Source organism: Arvicanthis niloticus, chromosome 19 (genome assembly GCF_011762505.2).
Source record: "Arvicanthis niloticus isolate mArvNil1 chromosome 19, mArvNil1.pat.X, whole genome shotgun sequence".
Classification (NCBI taxonomy): domain Eukaryota; kingdom Metazoa; phylum Chordata; class Mammalia; order Rodentia; family Muridae; genus Arvicanthis; species Arvicanthis niloticus.
In genome coordinates, this window is record NC_047676.1 from 41,661,638 (window position 1) to 41,681,688 (window position 20,051).

Genomic DNA, 20,051 nt, shown 5'->3' on the forward strand with positions numbered 1-20,051 from the left:
AAGTCTGCTCTGCTCTTCTCTTCCCTTATAAACTGACTTTCTGTTACGAATCTTTTCCAGATTCGTAACAGAAATTCATGCCTGTCTCTATGGACAGATCACAGCACTTACAACAGTCCCTGGCCCCTCCTCTACCACAACCCCCTCTTGGACTGGATCAGACAGAGCACAGTGCTGTGCTTCCAGCTCCCAGCTCCCAGCTCCCTTCTTCCCAGAGCAACCTTCAGAAGCCATCACTCTTCCTCAAAAGATTTTCAAAGGATGAGTAATAATGCCAAATATGTCAGCTATCAGAGAACTGATTACATCACCTGCACTGTCCAACCTCTCTCCAATATTCATTTTTATTTTAAAATATCAATAGTAGAGGAGACCGGGTATAGTTCATAGAGCATGTGCTTACAGTGTGGAGAAAGGCCTTTTTGCAGTGTTCAACCCCAGCACACAACATAAAGAAAACCCTTTCCTTAGATGTCTTTCTCTCAAACGATCATGCTATAATCTGGGAGAGAATTACAAGCCATCTTTACAAGCAATCTGGCTTTTTACTCCAAGTATGCTGAAATGATTCTTTTTCCAACTGCAAATACTTTAGCTCCTCGTTTTGCGTGGCCTCAGCATTCGGTCTTAACTTTCATCATTTCCATGGCAGCCACACTTAGATGGTTAGCTCAGGTTACCACAAATGATCGACTTCCTCCAGCACACCTGGAGTGTGTACTTGTAAGCGTGCTATAGTTTGTCTACAATGCCAGTGCCCGGCTGACTCTGCCTTGTTCCATTGTTTATAACCCAAACTGACATCTCTTCTGTGGAATTTCCCCCACATTCACAAACATCTGTGTTCCCACTGCACTTTCAGAGTTCCCTAAAAGGATTCAAAATGTAGCACAGAAATTACACAACTTCACATGCTGAGAATCTTGACGCTTTTAGGGAACAACTAAAAGAACGGTTAGTTTATTATGTGTGTACCTATGTAAGGGCTACTGACAGAGTATGTGCGTGTATGCAGTGCTGAAGGTTGAACCCAGGGCCTGGCATGTGCTATACAAGCACTGGACTACTGGCTACATTACCAGCCTAGACATGAGTTTTAAAAGACCTGGTATAATCACTTTACTCGCCACTCATATAGCAACGTATTACAGTTAAGGGCTCAGACTGAACTTAGGAAATCTATGTATAAATATAGAATCTGATAATAACGAGTTTGCCTTTGTATGAAAGACGCTAATAAGACCTACTTTAATAAGGCTTTGAAGAACACATGAACATAAGACAAATGTCCAGTGACTGACACACAAAGTTGCCCAAGTAGTAGTTATTAAACTGAATATACGTGGTAACAGTACATGGTAGTCTATACTGTGTTCCATCTTCTCCATTCTAGCCTTTGTTCTACATTCAGAACGTGATCTCTCTAGTTTCCCCTTTATCCAAACCTTAAGCAGGTTTCAAGGCTGACCTCTGGGAACCCGACTAAATATTTCAATTCCGATCCTTAAACGCCCACAGTACTTTCTGTATCACTCATTACTTAACTGAAACTACTCTGTATCCAAGTAGTTTTTCACACAACAGTTTACCTGATTTTGTAAACTTTGAAAAAACCTAGGCATCTTTTATGAATTCCAGAGCAGGCTGAGTGCTTACTAAAATAATCGCAACAGAAACCTCGCCTGTGATCAAGCCACCTTTGCAACCAAAGACAAGGAGAACGCTTTAAGAACTTCCTTAGTAGACAAGCTGCAAAGGCTCCACGCCAGGTAAATCCGCAGCAAAATGAGAGCCGAGATCACTTCTAGGGAAAACCCCTTCCTGCTAAACTGCAGGGTTGTGGGCAACACTCAGTGTCCCAGAAATCCGTCAATACAACAGTTTGTGAGCACAGGCTTTGGAGTCAGCTTTTGACCCTGGTTCCTTTTTCTAAAAGGTAGATACTGTAACACCCACTTCATAGGTATATAATAATCAGTATTCATCTTAGCATTGAGCTGAAATGTCACATTCTCTTAGGAGAAATTATTGTAAAATGAAAACACAAAGTCATAAATAAAACAGAACAAAATGTCCAGTTACATAAGAATGTTGCATTAAATTAGCTGGTAGCAGTATTTGTAATATCCTAAATCACTAATGCCAACTATACAAATTTCTACTATACAGTTTATCCTTATCTGACATTTCCCCCTTGTTTTTTTCTCTCTTTCATTTGTGAGTAGAAGCAAATTGACACAATTTTCCCCCAAAAGAAGCCTGTGGAAAACAGAATTTAACTGACTATCAGATTAGTCCTATAAATGTAGCATTCCAGATTTTAGTTCATAGATAATTCTCAATGATACATATAAACACAAACTTGGAAAATTAAGATGATGGCGATCATCCCCTGATAATGAGTCAGTAATTTCAAATTAAGAGTCGTTCCAACTGGAAGCTGGCAGTCACACAGGGTCTAAAAGAGTTTGTTTACGACACTGACCAGACCAAACAGCTTAATCTTTCAGAAGATTCACGCTGACATGCCAGCATTTACTGACTACTCTGAAGCAGTACAGCTGCTGGAATGTCCAATAACTATACAAATTAAGCCCAAATGGGCTTCTTTTTAATGGAAAAATGCCAAGAACAGAAGTGGGTCAAGCCTTTGATATTATTTTTGTTTGGAGTTCTGAATTAAAACGTTGTTCACCTAAGAAAGAGAGGCCCTGCTCTCTGGAAGAGGGGGCACGTTTACGCTTAGGAGAGGTGAAAATCTAAAGACAGATGGGCTTGCTCTCGGGATGTAAAGGCACGCGGGATGTATTGGGAAGGGTACAGAATGAAGGGAACCTTAATATTTATAAACACAGGACGTTCATCAACGCCGAAACGTTAGGATGTCTGGGTGAAAAGTTCGCTCTGGATTAAGAAATATCAAGAGCAGGGGATGGTGGCATTTCAGGGGACATCGAAAACCTTACTTTCTGGAGCCATGTTCAGAGTTGGTTCAGGGAACGCGGCACGGGAACTGAAGAACGCAGGACGCGGTCTCCCAGGACGCGCGATCCCGAGGGGACTTTGGGGCGGGGGCTCCGGAACTGTGCGTCAGGAACGCGGCTGGAGAAGGCGGGTGACAAAGTCAGGGAAGTCGGAGCCCGGAGCCGGGAGGGGAGGAATGCGGGGATTCCCAGGCCAGCCCGACCAGCTCCGGGCGTGCGCTCGGCGCCGTTCCAGCCCGGCCCCGCTGGGCCCCGGTGCCAGGTGGCCGCCACGCCAGGCAGCCCGCACCCTCCTGCCCCGGGGCCCTGTTCTCCTCACCTTCGGGCCGTGAGCCTCGCCGCTCCTGGGGGTCCCTCAGCCCCGCAGATCCCGGCTCATACCGCCGGCCCCTCAGCGGAGGCGCAGCCCGGATCGCCCGAAGCTCTGGCCTCCTGACCGCACACGCCACCCTCCGTTCGCCGCTGACCCGGGCTCTCATAGCTCCGCCTCTTGGCCCCGCCCCCCGGAGCCGGAGACCGGGAACTCATTGGTTCTGATCAGTCTCAGAGCGCGCGGCGATTGGCTCGGGGTCGGAGACGAAGGGGCGGGACTGCAGGCGTCTGCGATTCCCGTAACGCGGCTCCCGGCGTCCGGGATTCCGGAGGTTGAGCCTGGTCCCCTCTCCTTGTCTAGATCGAAGGATTCCCCGCCGCTCTTGGGTGGGTGGCCGGAACGAAAGGTTCCATTTTCCTTAGGGTAATGGGTCGCAACCCAGTGCGTCCCGCGATTCCTCTCCCCGACCTCGGCTGCCTCCCTGTCTTCCCCGAGGGCCTGCGATCCTCCAGTGACCGCCAGGAGGCCTTTGGGACTCTGGAGGCAAGGGAGCTCCCTGGGGACGGGGCAGGGCTTAGTGGCCCTGACTGCACTCGCCTAGAGTGACCGCTTCAGTCCTAGGCTTAAGTAAACGAACCTTGCCACTGTGCAAATTTTTTGTTGTTAGTAAATGAGTTTGGGTGTGATTGATCGATCCGTGAGCGGGTGACCTGCCAAGAAACTAGTATCTTTCTGCGGTTTGAGCCGCCTGATCTGATTAGAAATACCAAAGAAAAACCTATTTCATTGTAATCTACCACCCTTCCCTCGATTGGAAAACGACCTTAAGGTCGTGTGTGTGTGTGTGTGTGTGTGTGTGTAGTGTGTACTCTCACCCCCCTCCCCCAAGCAAGATGAAAAGCTTAAAAGATAAGGGATGTGTATCTGTAAACAAACAAAAAACCACCACCAACAACAAAAAAAAAAACCCCAAAACTCCAATTTGCATTGGTTAACTTTTACTGAGCATGGAGCTGGCCCTGGAGTGTGATTGATATAATCGGTGTAACTCCACTGAAGAAAATTCATTTTCTCACCCGCTACATCTACCTTTTGTTTTGCTCTAAAGGAGGGAAAGGATGGAAGCTGGATGGATGGAGGGGTGTGTGAGAGGAGCTGGAGGACAGCAAAAAATGTGGTAAAAATATACTGTATAGTCGGGCAGTGGTGGCGCACGCCTTTAATCCCAGCACTTGGGAGGCAGAGGCAGGCGGATTTCTGAGTTCGAGGCCAGCCTGGTCTACAGAGTGAGTTCCAGGACAGCCATGGCTACACAGAGAAACCCTGTCTCGAAAAACCAAAGATAGATAGATAGATAGATAGATAGATAGTATAAAATTCTCAATAAAAACTTTTTAAAAGATTAAAAGTGAAGAAATGAGTCAAAAAAGAGAAGGCAAGGGAATTTTGGGAGAATGGTAGGCTACCATAGTGATTTGTGGAGCAAAATATACCCATAAATTAGTAATTGTTAAGTTCTTTGTTGTGTTGAAGATTCCAATGGGATGAAATGGATCAAACTGCAGTCTCGCTCCCTGCCCCCATTTCCTTCCCTCTGCTGCATCTCTATATCCCCAGCTCTGAATTATGACCCTTTAGCTGTTGGTCAGATAGTTTGAAAAGATACTGCAAAGGACCTGACTAAGAGTCCCAGACACTCTGGAGGTTGATGTGCTTCAACTAAAGATGTGCTTGCCTTTTGCAACCCTTCAGGATGTGATAAGACAGAAAGGAGTGAAGAGAATTCTAAGGGCCTTTGTTCAACTGAAGGTCTTACAAAGGTGCTTTGTGGCTATGCATAGTGGGTCTCTGGACCTATGGCCTCCCGACCATCTAAATGCAAATCCTAGAGCTGTTACTTCCCATTGCTGTGACCTTGGAAAAGTCGAGAGTTTCTTTGTCTTCAAAATGAGGAGAAAGGGTCTGACCTACTAAGTTGCCAGAAGGAAATTATTTAAAACACAGAGAAGGTTAGGCACGTGTTCGCATTCACTGAACATGGGGTATCTTTGAATGTCTCCTACTGTCATTGCCCCTCAGACCTTTCTGCATTACAGCATTTATTTAAAATTCTGTTTATCTGAGGTGGTTGTGTACAGAAGGAGGTCAATGTCTTATATGTTCACCTGCCTTGGCCCATGGGTGGGGAATTCAAAGGTCTATGCTGCCTGTCTCACATACATGACTTATCACTTTATTTGTCTGTATTCACTCAGCTCAGGCCTTGGCACTAAGCAACTCACATTTTGTGAGAGTGATTAAAATCCTAAGCAAAGGGACTGAAGAGATGGCTCAGCAGTTAAAACATTTGATGCTCTTGCAGAGGACCCAGGTTCAATTCCCAGCACCTGTATCAGGTGACTCACAGCCAACGTAACTTCAGTTCCAGGGAATCCAACAATCTTCTTCTGACCTCCAAGGACACCTGCATGCACACAAACTCACAAAGGTACACGCAAACATGAAAGAAAAAAAAAAAAAAAGAAAGAAAAGAAAAAAACAAAAAAACAAAAACAAAAAAACCTTTGACAAACAATCCTAAACAGAAAAGATAAATCAATGCTTGGCAAAGAATTTCCACAACTGCAAGACGCTAGGAAGGAAGCACCCACTCTGTGGCAGTTGTTTGGTTTCCCAGACCCCTTTATAAAATGTTGGTCCAGAAATAACCAGTTTCTTGTTAAGAATTTATCACTAGAAATCTCCATTGAACATTGCAATGTACACTTTTTTTTTCAGTTGTAACATTTTGTTGGTTCTAAATATAGTTGATAATAAGTACCAGTTGGTGGAAGAGAGGAAAGGAAGAAACTGGGCAGAGGTGTGTCATATGCCTCACCTTCCATCTGTGCGTGGGACAGGTGAAGAAAGCTAATGACACACGCTATAGGAGGAAGGTGACAAATGGTGAAGACAAACTTTACCTGCTTCTTTCTACCTAAATCCAGCCCTATCCAAAATATATGCATAATTCCTTGTCTGTGTCCTGTAATGTTTCTGAAACTCTGTGTCAGTCTTGCAGTTGGTCATAAGCCCTAAAGGGTGCAGCACCCTTGTTGATGATTCAGTGACTGCTTGGAGCTCACCATTTCTCATTCCTTTCCAAAGATCATTAGCTTCATTTTATATGCAAGCAGCCCACAGGTAAGGCCACGCCTTCAGCCCAGTCATCTAAAGAAATGACTCCATCTCCTGAACTCGGAGCTGTGTTTCATTCTCAGTACCTTTAGCCACCTACATCTGTAAGCTTATGTGCTCACTCCCACGGAATCTGCAGTTCGTCCTCAGGATGACGTTGAGACTTTGTTCTCAGAACCTATCAATTATTTCCTACCTGTTCTTATCTTCCCAAACAATGAGAAACTTTTTAATTAGCGATTTTAACAATACTCTCACTAGGTTCTTCAGTTCCCTTGATCTTCAGCCATTATTTGCCTTATCAGCCTCGTTCCTAACAATGCTCCCTTTCCTTGAACTGTACCCAGTGTTTATTCTTAATGTAGAAATCTATGTCATTGTTTTGGGAAGGATCAGGACTACCATTTGTGAACATCCTTGACTTTTTTTTTTTTTTTTTTTCTCATTTAGGAGTCAACTACTACAGATGTGTATCTATTTCCTCTTTACCCTTCTGTCTCCCAAAAAGGAAGGTCCTTCACAAAAAAAAAAAAAAAAAAAATTCATAAGGAATATTATTTCACATTCAATCAACTTTTCTTAAGATCTGCATCTGGAGAAGGACATTACATTAAGCAGTAGGCTATTGGGGGGGCATGAATTCCAGGAATTAGGGAGGTACTAATTATTTCAATCTGTTCAGTTTATTTCCTTGGTAAACATTTACTATCAGTTATGCAACAGCACTGATATAGGTCTAGAGAAAACATATACATTTTCCTCAAGGGAGTAAAAGTGTAACACAGTATATAAATAAGCAAATAATGATGATATCGATGTCACACTGCCACAAAGAAAGCAAATGGGGTGTTTAGGAAGCACCTGTGCTTGAATTCTTCAGGAACACGCTTTCCTCTGCCTCATTCATATGTCCATCTCCCCTGGGTGAATTACAGACAGTCACAGAATTCTCTATGCTAAAATTAGATCTAGTTCCCTTCTTGAATTTGAATTTGAGACTGTACTGGTCAGAATACAGAAAAATGCCTCTGGGTGAACCGGGGTCTTCCACTATGGCCTCTGAGAATGCTGAGATGCCCTGTATAAAGTCCAGCAAGCTCAGTGGACCATGTGGAGAGAGCTGAGACTATCTGGAAAATGAAAGTGGTCCTGCTAATCTCTGTCTTGCTGCTGCTGGCTTTGGAGCAAGCCCATGAGTGACACATTGCTCTTACTGAACATGCACAGACTTTCCTGCTCTCACAGAAACAATGGCTTCATCAGGAAAAGAAAGACTTAATGTTTTCCCACTGTCATTTCTCAGCATGAGCTAAGGAGCTTTATCTTTGGATTGGGTTAAAACGTCTAATGTTGGAGTTACACATGTGAGTTTCATTTTAAAATTTGATGAATACATTTTGGCTTTGATTTATTAAGTAAGCCTATACATAGTTCTGTCATTTGTCATTACCTATTTTTATGAAGTGTGGAGTATTCTCTAAGTACTGAAGACTATGAAATCAAAATATCAACTAGCTGGTTAACACTAAAGATGCCCTGTGTCCTGAGGTAGCAAATATCCAGATTCAGCACCAGAGAGATGTCTCAGTGGAGCTTATTCTGTAAGCATGAAGACCCAGCACTCATGTAAAAAGCTGGGCATGCTGTCTCCTCATCTGTGCCTCCAGTGTTATGGGTAGCAGAGACAGGAGGATTGCTAGCTCAGCTACAGGTTCAATGAGTGAGAGCTTGCCTCAAAGGAATGAAGTAGAAGGATGCAGAGAATGATACCTCTGGCTTCCAGTGAGTGTATAAGGGCATGTAAACTCCCCCCCACACACACACAGCATAAACACACATAACATGGACACACATGCAATCATAGAGAATAAAATACAATTTTAAAAGGACATCAGGATGGCAATAACAATGTTCACTTCTGTGCTGTGTTGGAAGTTAACTCCTCCAATAACAAAACAGCTTCCTTAGAGACAAATGAGTGGCTATCAGAGGAGGAAGGCAGTTTCTACAGACACTGGGGTTTGGGCTCTTGTGCTCTCAAACACTGTGGAAATATTATTCACAAATTACAGACTAGACAGTTAGGTTTACAAATTAGAATTCATCTTCACAGTGAGTTGTGTATCAGCGAGGGCTCCTTAACATTTCTGAGAAGTCCACAGGCGTCAGGTAAGCTGTGATCCACATTGCCAAACAGGACCAGACGTCTCTCCATCTGTCTATTTAGCCTTGACAATATGGCTGGGGCCTCGGTTTCCACTCTGTGGTTGCCTGAGTCATTTTCGTGATTTTACTTTGTGGTAACAAAATGACTGCAGCAGTTTCAAGCCACACTATTCCAGCAGAAGTGTGAACTCTTGCCTTTCCTCGAAGCTCTAGAAAACATCTCTCAGTGTCTCCTTAGATTACGTGTCCATACACACACTGTGGACATAGGATGATTGCCCCCTGTGTTACCAGGACTTTCAGATGTTACCACACTGGTGTATTTCTTTCAGGTATTTTCCAACAGTGGTTTTTGTTTTGTTTTTGTTTTGTTTTTGTTTTTTTGTTTTTTTTTTTTTGTCTCTTTGTTGTATATGCATTTACTTTGTTTCCATTGTTGCCCTTATGACTTAGATAATCCCCTGTGTTGTTTGTGAACTCATTTTACTGACTACATTCATGACATTTTTACTAACCCAATGAAATCTCCCAATAGAGCCTGCATGAAATCTCCCAATAGAGCCTGCACGGACATCGGTACCTCCATAGCTAGCAGCTATGCTATCTTCAGATTGGCCAGAGTTAAAGTCTTGGAAGGAAGAGCTGCCCAGTTGCTCCCCATTAGTCTTGTCTCTGCCACAATCAAGTCTTGAGTGAATCCCTTCTCTGCATGACTTCTGATGCTTGATTCAGGAGGGGAGAAGCTGGAGAGATGGTTGGTTCAAATATCATCTCCACATTGTGGCCACTTTGCCTGTCACCACCATTAACTAATAACAAAAACACTAGGCTCCTATTTGCAATTCCTCATAGCTTGAAATACTTTCTATTTTGGGTAGAAAGACTCAAAAGTGGGGAGAAATCGTCGCTGGGATTCTGAAGATCATGGGTGAACGGAGCTAGCATTGAGTGAACCTGAAAAGCCATCAGCACTCCCTGGCACTGGTCTGTTAAGAAACACAGGAACACCTCTGTGAAATATGTTTTCATTTGGGTTGGACTTTTCACGGGTAGGAAGGCCAGTTTCTTTAGGCTTTTCCCAGAATGTTTCAGATCCTAAGTTTGTGAGCCCAAACTCATGTGTTCATAGTCTAAGCAAAATAGTCGGGTTGAACTCAGGAATTAATAGTTGACAGTGTGCCAACTAAAATATTTATCTTCTTTGATATAACTAGTGAGTTCCAGTATTTTTCATGAGCCTTTTTTATATAAGGAAACAGGCCATTTCATTAAAACTGCTCTGGAGGAAATTATATGACAGCTTTTGTAAAAATGAAGGTCTAAAAGGGAGGGAGGGGTGGGACAAAACCAATATAGGGAATGATGGGCTGCAGTCTGTGACTTTAGTTGGCTTGAAGTGTGTTGCCAAGGCTCATGGTAACCACAGTACAAGCAGGGGGTAATGGGGTTACTGGTTAAAGAGTGAGAGGCAGCTGGTTCTGTTTTCTACTCTCTTGGGCCTCGGTAGAAGCAACCCTCAGGTAGAGTGAGCCAGGCACAACATGTTCTGCATCTTACAGAAGTAGTAACCTTTACTGTTTCTGATAAACAAGTCTGGGAGGAATGTCTAGATGCAGAGACAGAAGACCAGGAGGTTCTGTCACAGGAAATACGGAAGCTTGATTTCTTAATCTGTAAAATGGGAATACAGTTTCTTCCACCAAGAGATTTTGAGATCTAAAGAATGTCGTCTGTATGAAAATCATTTCCCATAATTTTAAGGAATACTATTGTCATTATTTTTACTTTAAAGCTTGCTTATGAAGATTTACCATTTGACTGATAGACTGTGAGAGCTTAGTTGGAATTTGTGGTTTAAGATCTTAACGTAGCAATGAAAACGTAAATGGCAGATCCTTAACACACACAGACATGGACACACACATGGCACCTCTCTCTCTCTCTGTCTCTGTCTCTGTCTCTGTCTCTCTCTCTCTCTCTCTCTCTCTCTCTCTCTCTCTCTCACACACACACACACACACACACACACACACACACACACACACACACACTCACACCTACAGTGTAACTGGTGCTCATTTTGAACTCCCTGTTCTCCTGTCACAGTCCCCTGAATACTGCTATTTCAGACCTGTGACAGCAGGCCTAGCTGCAGAATATTTGGTCAGTAAATAGCTGAAATTCTCCCTAGCAATCATTGAATTTTGGTTCTTTTCTTATATTACTTAATTATATTATATTACTTAATTGTCTGTGCGCCCATAGCTTTAAAAGCATTGCTTACTCATGGCTTAGAATAAGAAATAATTCCCACTATACTTCAATCAAGACTATGTGCAAGGTATTCTACTTAAGCGACAAGGTAAGAAGATAGCTTAAACCTCTTGCCTTTATGGAATACTAGTATTACTCTCCCCATTACAGATGCAATTCAAGATTTTGGAGGACAAGTGCTCTATTTTTGTTTTGTTTTGCTTTTCGACAACCTGACACAAGGTAGAAAACTTTCTGAGAAAAGAAAACCACAATTGAGAAGATGCCTTCCTAGGTTTGGCCTGTGAGGCACTTTCTTAAGGAGTGATTGATGTGGGAAGGCCCAGCTCACTGTGGCAGTGCCACACCTGGGGCAGGTGGCTCTGAAGTGCATAGAAAATCAGGCTGAACAAGCCATGGGAAACAAACCAGTAAGCAGTGGTCCTCCATGGCTCTTGCCTTAAGTTCCTACCTTGCCTTCCTTCGATGGTAGACTGTGTTATGTCAGATGAAGGTCAGAGAGCCAGGGTACCAAACTTTTCCCGTCACATACATTGAGTCCTTATGAGTGACTTGGAGATGGAACCAGTTGTCTCAGAGTGGCCACATCTTTCATTCTTAGCCAATTTGAAAACAAGATGTCTGCACACAGATCCTCAGTCCTCACACAGAGCTGCTTGCCTGGCACTAGCCACACTTTTAAGATTCCACTTCAAACAAAGGCTCAGCATCCTTTTTGTGGTCCTGACTCCAATCCTTCCCCTTTCATTGTGGTCTCCCACTCCAGTCCCCATAAGCACTTGAGTGTCCTTCCTTGAATGTAAGGTGTGGAAAAGAAAGAACAATTGTATGAATTCAATGTGGAATCTTTGGTTGAATAAGCACAAAAGGTAAAGGTTAGAGCAAACATTCAGGTTAAAGGGGATTTGCATATGATTTAGGACAAGATAGAATAAATATATTTTGTTTGTTTGTTTGAGACAAAGTCTCTTTATGAGCCCAGGCTAGCTTCAAACTTTCAGTGACTCTTCTGCCTCAACCTCTTGAATACTGCAGTTGCAAGTGGGCAGATAACAGTAAAGACTTAGATAACAGTAAAGACAGACAATTAGTTGAAAGGCCCATCCTCTTTAGGTTGGGTAAGATACACAATGGGTCCCAAGGAGTTCTTCACAGCTCTATTGTATGGCTGAATGAATCTTGTGCATAGAACACATACATGATGCATTTCTCTGGAAAATCCCATCCATGTACAGGGCACAAGGCCTTGAGGGGGTGGAAATGACTAAGTCTGGCCCAAACCATCTGCAACTTCCTGACCCTACAGTCTTTGGAAAATTGCATAGTCACCAGGCTGTGCATTCATAATAGGTAAAAGCAGACTTAGCACAGATTGTCCTTAGCTGTTTTACAAGGCTGGTGTGGAAGAAGAGACAAGAGATGGGCTTTGAGAGCTAGAAAGTACTGGGTAAAGGAGTGCCTACCAAAGAAGGTTTTAGTTCTGGTGAGTTGACGGGTGTGGTGGGGGTTAGGAAGTCTTATGGGAAGGAGGATGTTGGCAGTGGTTTTGCATCCAGGTGTTAAAGCACTGCAGTTGACCAGGCAGAACACTTGGCTCCTTCTTGTCATTGTCCCTTAGCTGTGCTGCCTGTGAACAGATGCAATAAGTTGGGTTTTGAATGTCTCCCAAAGGCCCATATAGTGAAAGGCTTGTCTCATGAACTCTTGGTGGTGGAAAGCTTTAGAAGGCAAAAATAGTGGCTGAAAGTTAAGGGATCAGGGGCACGCTCCTGAAGGGAATACGTGGAGCTGGACCCCCTCTTGGTTTCTCTTTGCTTCTCAGTTGCTAATTAGTGAACAAGCCTCCTTTGCCACGTACATTCTCTGTGTGTGCTTTGCTACTACAAGAAAGCAACGGAGGCAAGCAACCATGAATTGAAACTCCTGATACAAAACAAGCCTTCCATTTACTAAGTTGGCCTCGGACATTTTGCTATAATGGCAGAAGGCAGACTAACACAACGGGAGAGTGTGTAAAGGCCATTCCTTCCCATAAGCATAGATGAATGGGAAGCTAGCACTGAGCCACAGAGAGGTTGGGTCACTAACAATGGCTACTATTTATTGAGTGCTCACTGTGTGCCAAACAGGATGCTAAGTGGTTTATGAACATGACCTTTTTCAGAATTTCTCATGTTCTAAAAATGAGGCCAACATGGTTATAATTCCCGTTTTTCAGACAAGGAAACAGAGCGTCGGAGATGTCAGCTCACTTGCTTGAGATTGTAATTAGGCAGCAGCTTCCTCCGAGTCACATTCAGGTGGTCTAAGGATCTAAGGTCTAACCCCAAGCTCTCATATAATCCTTGTGTTTTTTTGCTTCCCACCACAAGACACAAACCTGTTGGTGCTCTCTAGCGTCTGGAAAGAGCAGACACAGAAGAAAGGTTGGGTACTGATGGTGGCCTGGCACCTCCATTTCTTCCCTGATGGATAGATGTGGTAGTTTGAATAGGTATGACCACCATACACTCATGTGTTTGAACGCTTGACCCATAGGGAGTGGCACTACTGGGAGATATGGCCTTATTGGAGGAGGTGTGGCCTTGTCTGAGGAAGTGTTACTTTGGGGGAGGGCTTTGTGGTCTTCTATGCTCAAGCTACTCCCAGTGTGGCACAGAGTCTCCCTTTGCTGCCTTTAGATTAAGATGTAGAAGTCGCAGCTCCTTCTCCAGCACCACGTCAGCCTGCACGCTGCCCTGCTTCTCACCATGATGATAATGGACTGAACTTATCAACTGTAAGCCAAACCCAATGAAATGTTTTCCTTTGTAAGAGCTGCCGTGGCCATGGTGTCTCTTCATAGCAATAGGAACTCTAAGACAACAGGTAACCCTCCTTGCCTGACAGATCACAGAAAAGTGGGAGATGCAATTAGAGTGGGCTTGGTGAGGTGGTCACAGTTGAAGCACATTGATGACTTAATGGTGGAAGCAGCATCTGGTACCTCAGAATATGTTTCCCTGAAGACCAGAGCATCATCCCTCACTTGTCTCCTTAGCATCTGTAGAATATCACATTCAATGCTAGGTGCTGGTGCACAATAAGGCACTTAAACTGCAGCCTTAAGGCATATCTGGTTCAAGAAATGTACTAACACCAGCATTCATTTCAACTTGCATGCAACCTATTGTTGCTCAGTTTCTCACAGTGCCATCTTCTCTAAATTCTCTCTGATAAGTCTCTGCCTCTTCACACTGAGTCAGGTCCCACCCATCCTCCTACATCCTTCACAAAAGATGCCTCAATTGTTCCCTCCAAACTGTGTCCCTCCTCAGGATGACCCCTTGGGAGCTGTCAGCCACCCTTCTATAGGGGTTGCCTAAGACCATCAGAAAACACAAATATTTACATTACAACTCACAATAGTAGTAAAATTACAGTTATAAAGTAGCAGTGTGGTGATCTGTGGAGTCACCACAAAATGAGGAACTATATTAAAAGGTAGCAACATTAGTAAGGTTGAGAACCACTGCCTTAAACAGTCAAATTATGATGGTGTATGTCAGTGACTTCTGCGCTCCTCAGGGGAGGGGTGGAGGAAAGGCTTTTAAAAAAGAAGAAAGGAAGGAAGGAAGGAAGGGAAGGAAGGAAGAACGGAGGAAGAAGGAAAGAAAGAAAACACAAGAAAAAAAGAGAATTGCTTAAACAAATTATTTGTTCACAGTCTAGAGGTTGGATGGGTTTCTAGATGGCTTGAATCAGTAGCCACCAAGTGCCATTAGAGTGCCAGAACTTGGTTCACAGCATCATAGCAGTCAAAAAATATGCTTTCACTTGTTGGGTTTATTACCTTTCCGAGATACCACAAGAAGGCCCTTCTTTGTAGTTCATTGACTCAATCTGGCTTTACTGCTGTCTGTTCCTATATGCAACAGTACTAAAGGGAATGAAATATGATTGGCTTCCATCAGCAGATTGCAATCATCAGCCTGTAATAAACAGTATTGTGCTCCAGGGGTTTTGATGCAGTTGGTCTAGGATTACATTTTGCATTCCAAATGAGCTGCCATGTCACAACTGCATTACTGTTCCGAGGTCACACATTGAAGACGGGTATAATATATGCGAGGGTGACAAATGGTGACGTATCAGCCACCATGCCTCCTAAAAACAGGGCAGGCCAGTGTGCTGCTTTGGCCTGCCAGTTTATGCTGGAATTTCTGGAGTTACAGAATTCCTCAATCTTGAAAGTGCTCAGACATGTTCACATAGGAATTTGACATCCAAATGATCACTTTGCTACAGGGTGCTTTGAGGATTCATGGAGAGTTTATGTTTGAGGCGTTGAGGGCACAAAATGTTTATTAAAGATAATACTTTAAAGGGGAACATAGAGTGGGTTGGTGAGAGAACAGAATAGAAGAAGAAGAATTTGAGCTCTAATAAAGGCTCAGCAAAGCCTCAAGCAGCTTATGGAGCGAGTGTTAATAGCCAATTCAGGGATAGCTCCTTCTGCCACTCTCTTCTAGCTTACAAAAGAGAAAGCAATCATCAGAAATGCAGAGGTCTTGGTAAGCATTGGGGGACGGGGACGCCAGCAGTTACAGCCCTTATTTATTTCTCCATACTCCAAATGAGTCGATGTTAAAATGAATAAAGTTCGTTTTTGAAATAAATGGCAGGATAAATGGCAGATGATAAACTTAAGTTGTTCTTTCAATAGAAAAAAAATCATTATGTATCGATCCATCCATCTTTATTGGGTAATACAAAGGGACTTTGAAATTAGTGACAGACATTGGAAATGTCAGCCTCAGGAAACGTCTAAAAGGATAGCAACTCACTCGGTTACCCCATCCCAGGACCTTCCTGGAACTGGAGAAATCCTTTAAGTCCTTGGGTCCAAGTATCTATAGGATGTCTATGGGAGGTGGAACGCACAGCTGGCTGGCGTGGGATGAAGGGCACAGGTTAATAACACAATTATAGAAATAAACCAATGGTTCCAGGAACATGTGCTGAGAAAAAGCAGGACAAATTAGCTACTGTGAGAAGAGTTTGGGAAATTACTCAGGGGTGGGGGTGGAGAAAGTTTGATGAAGTTAGTGAGAGAACAATGAGAAATATGAAAAAGTTATGTTCTCCTTGACATGCTTCTTACCTTTCTGGGACATTCTCTCACTTAAGACAACTGACTTTGCCCCCAGACAGTACATATTACAAGAGCAGCAGAGACAAACACAATTATTCAAATTAGTCATATCCCCAGTTGCTATTTTTCTTTTGTTTTTCTTGATTCCAGGAGAGATAACAGAATGTTGACTTCCTGTGTGTGTGTGTGTGTGTGTGTGTGTGTGTGAAAGAGAGAGAGAGAGAGAGAGAGAGAGAGAGAGAGAGAGAGAGAGAGAGTGTTTGATGGCTTCCAGAGCCATCAGCATATGCTGATAACCTAATATGTTTTAGTGGTGATCCCCAGAGGGAGAAATGTCAAGTTGTTGTTGATAACAATGACGGTTATAAATAAAAAGAGGTAGTGAGTTTTGACACCTCTTGAAGGGTACATTTCTTGTCTACTATCGGATACAGATGTGATAAAGGGATCCTCTTGATTGTCCCTTTCATTGTTGAGGACCACTATGACTGCAGAGAGTGATACATTTGTGTCAAAAGATTTATTCATGCGTGGTAGTGTTTACATGTTCACATCTGTGTGAGCACACGAGCATGTGAACACCTGTAGAAGCCTGAGGTCAATGTGGTTGTCTTCCTCAGTCACGCTCCAGCTGATATATTGTAGCAGGCTCTCACTGAAGCCAGAACTCATCATTTCGGCTGGTGTGGTTCACAGCTTGCCAGGGGATTCCCTGTCTTTGCTCCTACAGCTGGGATCACAGATGGCCAACCACACTTACATGGCATTTATGTGAGCTATGGGAACCCAATTACCTACTGAGACATCTCTTAACCTGGTTACGGTAACTTTCTATTATATTTGTGTATAGCATTAACACGTCCATCCTCCCAAGTGTAACTCTGAGGGATTCTCACTGCTCCAGAGGGCAGAAGTTGAAAACAGAACTGCCAGGGGAGTTGAGTCTTTCTCAGAGAGCACCAGGTGAGGATTCCCTCCCTCCCTCCCTCTTTCCCTCCCTCCTTCCTTCCCTTTTTTCTTTCTTCTTTCCCTCTCTTCCTTCCTTCTTCCCTCCCTCTTTCCCTCCCTCCCTCCCTCCCTCCCTCCCTCCCTCCCTCCCTCCCTCCCTCCCACTCACTTCCACTGGCCATTGGCAGTCCTTGGGAGGATGCTAACTCTTAGATGTATGGCTTAGATTAGTCCCTCTACCTGTGCATAGGCATCACCTTGTCTCTGTCTTAGACTCTTCTTCTAACCTAAGGATTAAGAGGCCCACCAGTGAGAAGGCCCCCAAGAAAGTATTGAAAAATTCAACCTGGTCAGGAGGATGGAAATCAACTCAATTGTAAGTCTTTTCTGCTGTTTGATGAACTCTTTCTCTAAATTGGAAACACTTTGATGGAGATTGGTAATCTTTTCTGGAGTGTACTGTGGGGACAGAGCCATTGTATAGTCCAAGTCAACTGCCAGAAGCCTAGTAAGACTGTTCATGGGTGCTCAGCCAAACGTCAGCAATGATTAATGACAAATGGGAAAGGAAAGAAATGCACCTTTTCTCCTTTCCCATGGTAGCTAACAGTAATCAGAGAATATGCGGTGATGGCCTTGTACCAGGTGTGTGTGTGTGTGTGTGTGTGTGATGTATGTATATGTGTAAGTGTACATGTGGGGGGATGGAGACCATAGGATGATGTGGTGGTTTGAATATGCTTGGCCCAGGGAGTAGCACTATTAGGAGGTGTGGCCTTCTTAGAGAGAGTAGGTGTGGCCTGTTTGGAGGAAGTGTATCACTATGGGCATGGGCTTTAAGACTCTCGTTTTTTTTTTTTTTTAGCTGCCTGGAAGCAGTCTTCTCCTAGCAGCCTTCAGATGAAGAGAACTCTCAGCTCTTCCATTGCCATGCCTGTCTGTACACTGCCAGGCTCCAACCTTGATGATACTGGACTGAACCTCTGAACCTGTAAGCCAGCCCCAATTAAATGTTGTCCTTATAAGTGTTGTTTTGATCATGGTGTTTGTTCACAGCAGTAAAACCCTAAGACAGGTGACATCTTATATCTTCCTTTGTTGCACTATTTTATTGAAATAGGGCCTATCTAGACTACAGAGTGAATTCCAGGTCACTCTGTGTGTGTGCGTGCGTGTGTGTGTGTGTGTGTGTGTGTGTGTGTGTATCTCTTAATACCCATTTTGCTTAACATTCTTAACAGCATGATTCACTTTACTAAATAGTGGGGTATCAACTACAACTAACTTGTTTTCTTGTTAGTTCAATTTTTATTTGAACTAACAGTATCTTTATCTTTGTTTTGTTTTACTGTATGATAGATAACCTTTACTATATGTCATGCATTAAGCTAAAATAGCATGTACATATAAACTGGTCATAGCACAGTTGACAGTAAAACAGAACTCAGGGTTAATAAATAGGGTTGGTTGTCAAGTATTTACAGATGAGCCATAATTCCAATTTTGGTCTGGTGGGCTAATTATTATACCTGTAGACTTACTAGGAGACCATGCAATTTGTGGCAGAAAAATAGTGAAAGAATATTCTTGATTTTTCTATCCTAATCTAGTTTCCTTTTTTAGGCTTTTTCTTCCTGGGAGTTACCAAGCACTATGTTTGAAATGGCTTTCCCTATTACGAATTTCTAATCTCACTCATGCAATCAGACTTAACCTCTTTGAAAGTTTTTCTTAAAAAAAAAAAACTGATAAGAAGTGTCGAGGATGCTGTTCAAGTATTGACTTAAGCCACACTCCCCAAAGCCCTCACAAAACCATGAATCTATGTACAAGCCCTATTAGAATTAGACCTCAGAGTTCACGGCAAAGCCAAGAGTGGTGAAATTTCAGTTCATCACGCATTGTCTGAACGTTGTTTGGAGCCTTCTGTTAGACTTTCTCCAAATAATAATCACATATGGATCCAATCTTTCAGAACAAGGGAAATTCATGGTGAGTGTACTCAAACCGCAATGCCAGAAACATTTAAATACTGCAGAGGTTTTGAGCTGGAGAAAGCTAGAATGTTTTCTGCTTTACGCTTCATTCACCGTAGGAACACATTTTTCCACCATCCTTCAGGGACACAAAGCCGCAGCTCTGGGGGTGGGCAACTGGTTTCATTGTTGAGTGGCTTTAACTAAACACTTTCTCAGAATGAGTCACGTTGTGTGACTGTACACATTGCTTCAAAAGTTTGCACATCACTGTGTCTTCTTAAAACCCATTCACTGAAGCTCTACCTTCCCCAGTGTACTTGGAGACAGTGTTTTGGGAAGGCAATTAAAGTCAGAGAGAACTGACATGATCCGTGTTTCCAGAAGGTGAGGAAGAAAGAGAGGGAAATCTCTAAGAGCAGCCCATGTCGGGACACACCAAGAAAGTGTGCTATCTGTAAACCACAAAGGGAGCCCCATCAGAAACCAAACTTCTAGCTCCTGCATGTTCAGCTTCACAGCCTGCAGAACAGCAAGGAAATCTATTTTTTTCTTTTTTTTTTTTTCGTTCTTTTCTTTTTTTAAAAGAGTCACCTAGACTGTGCACTTTTGTTATGACAGCCTGAGCTGAATGGGACACTGTGTGTGTATGTGTATCCATTTCTATGCCTATTCTGGTCTTTTACATTATCATGCTGCCCATTATTCTTCTCTTCCTTCTGCTCCTTTTATTATTATTATTATTATTATTATTATTATTATTATTATTATTATTCAGTGGAGATGGTGGTGGTGGTGGTGGTGGTGGTGTGTGTGTGTGTGTGTGTGTGTGTGTGTGTGTGTTAGCATGGAAGCAAATCTCCCACAGAGTGCATGTGGAGGTCAGAGTGTAATTTTCAGGAGTCAGTTCTTTGCTTCCACCACGTTTCAGGGATCCAGCACAGCTCACAGGCGTGTAACAAGCACCGTTACCTGCAGGGTCATCTCACCAGATATAGCTTCCCTCTGTTCCTTAAAATTAACCTTCACCCACAATTCCCTTATTTATCTCATACTGTAGCTAGGTTGCTCTCCAGACT

The 20,051-nt window shown here is 43.2% G+C and overlaps 1 protein-coding gene across 2 annotated transcripts in view; it reads right to left on the bottom strand.

Moving 5' to 3' along the window:
* Il6st (interleukin 6 cytokine family signal transducer) overlaps positions 1-3,463 on the bottom strand; it is a 42,636-nt gene extending 39,173 nt beyond the window's left edge. The window contains exons 1-2 of one of the 2 annotated variants that reach the window (XM_034523310.2): positions 3,304-3,450; positions 2,967-3,102 (exon numbers count right to left, since the gene is read on the bottom strand). The gene's annotated coding sequence lies outside the window, so the exon portion shown is untranslated. Of the gene's footprint in view, positions 1-2,966; positions 3,103-3,303 lie in introns of both variants that reach the window. The other variant, XM_034523309.2, reaches the window with a different exon arrangement.
* Positions 3,464-20,051: the final 16,588 nt, after the last annotated feature.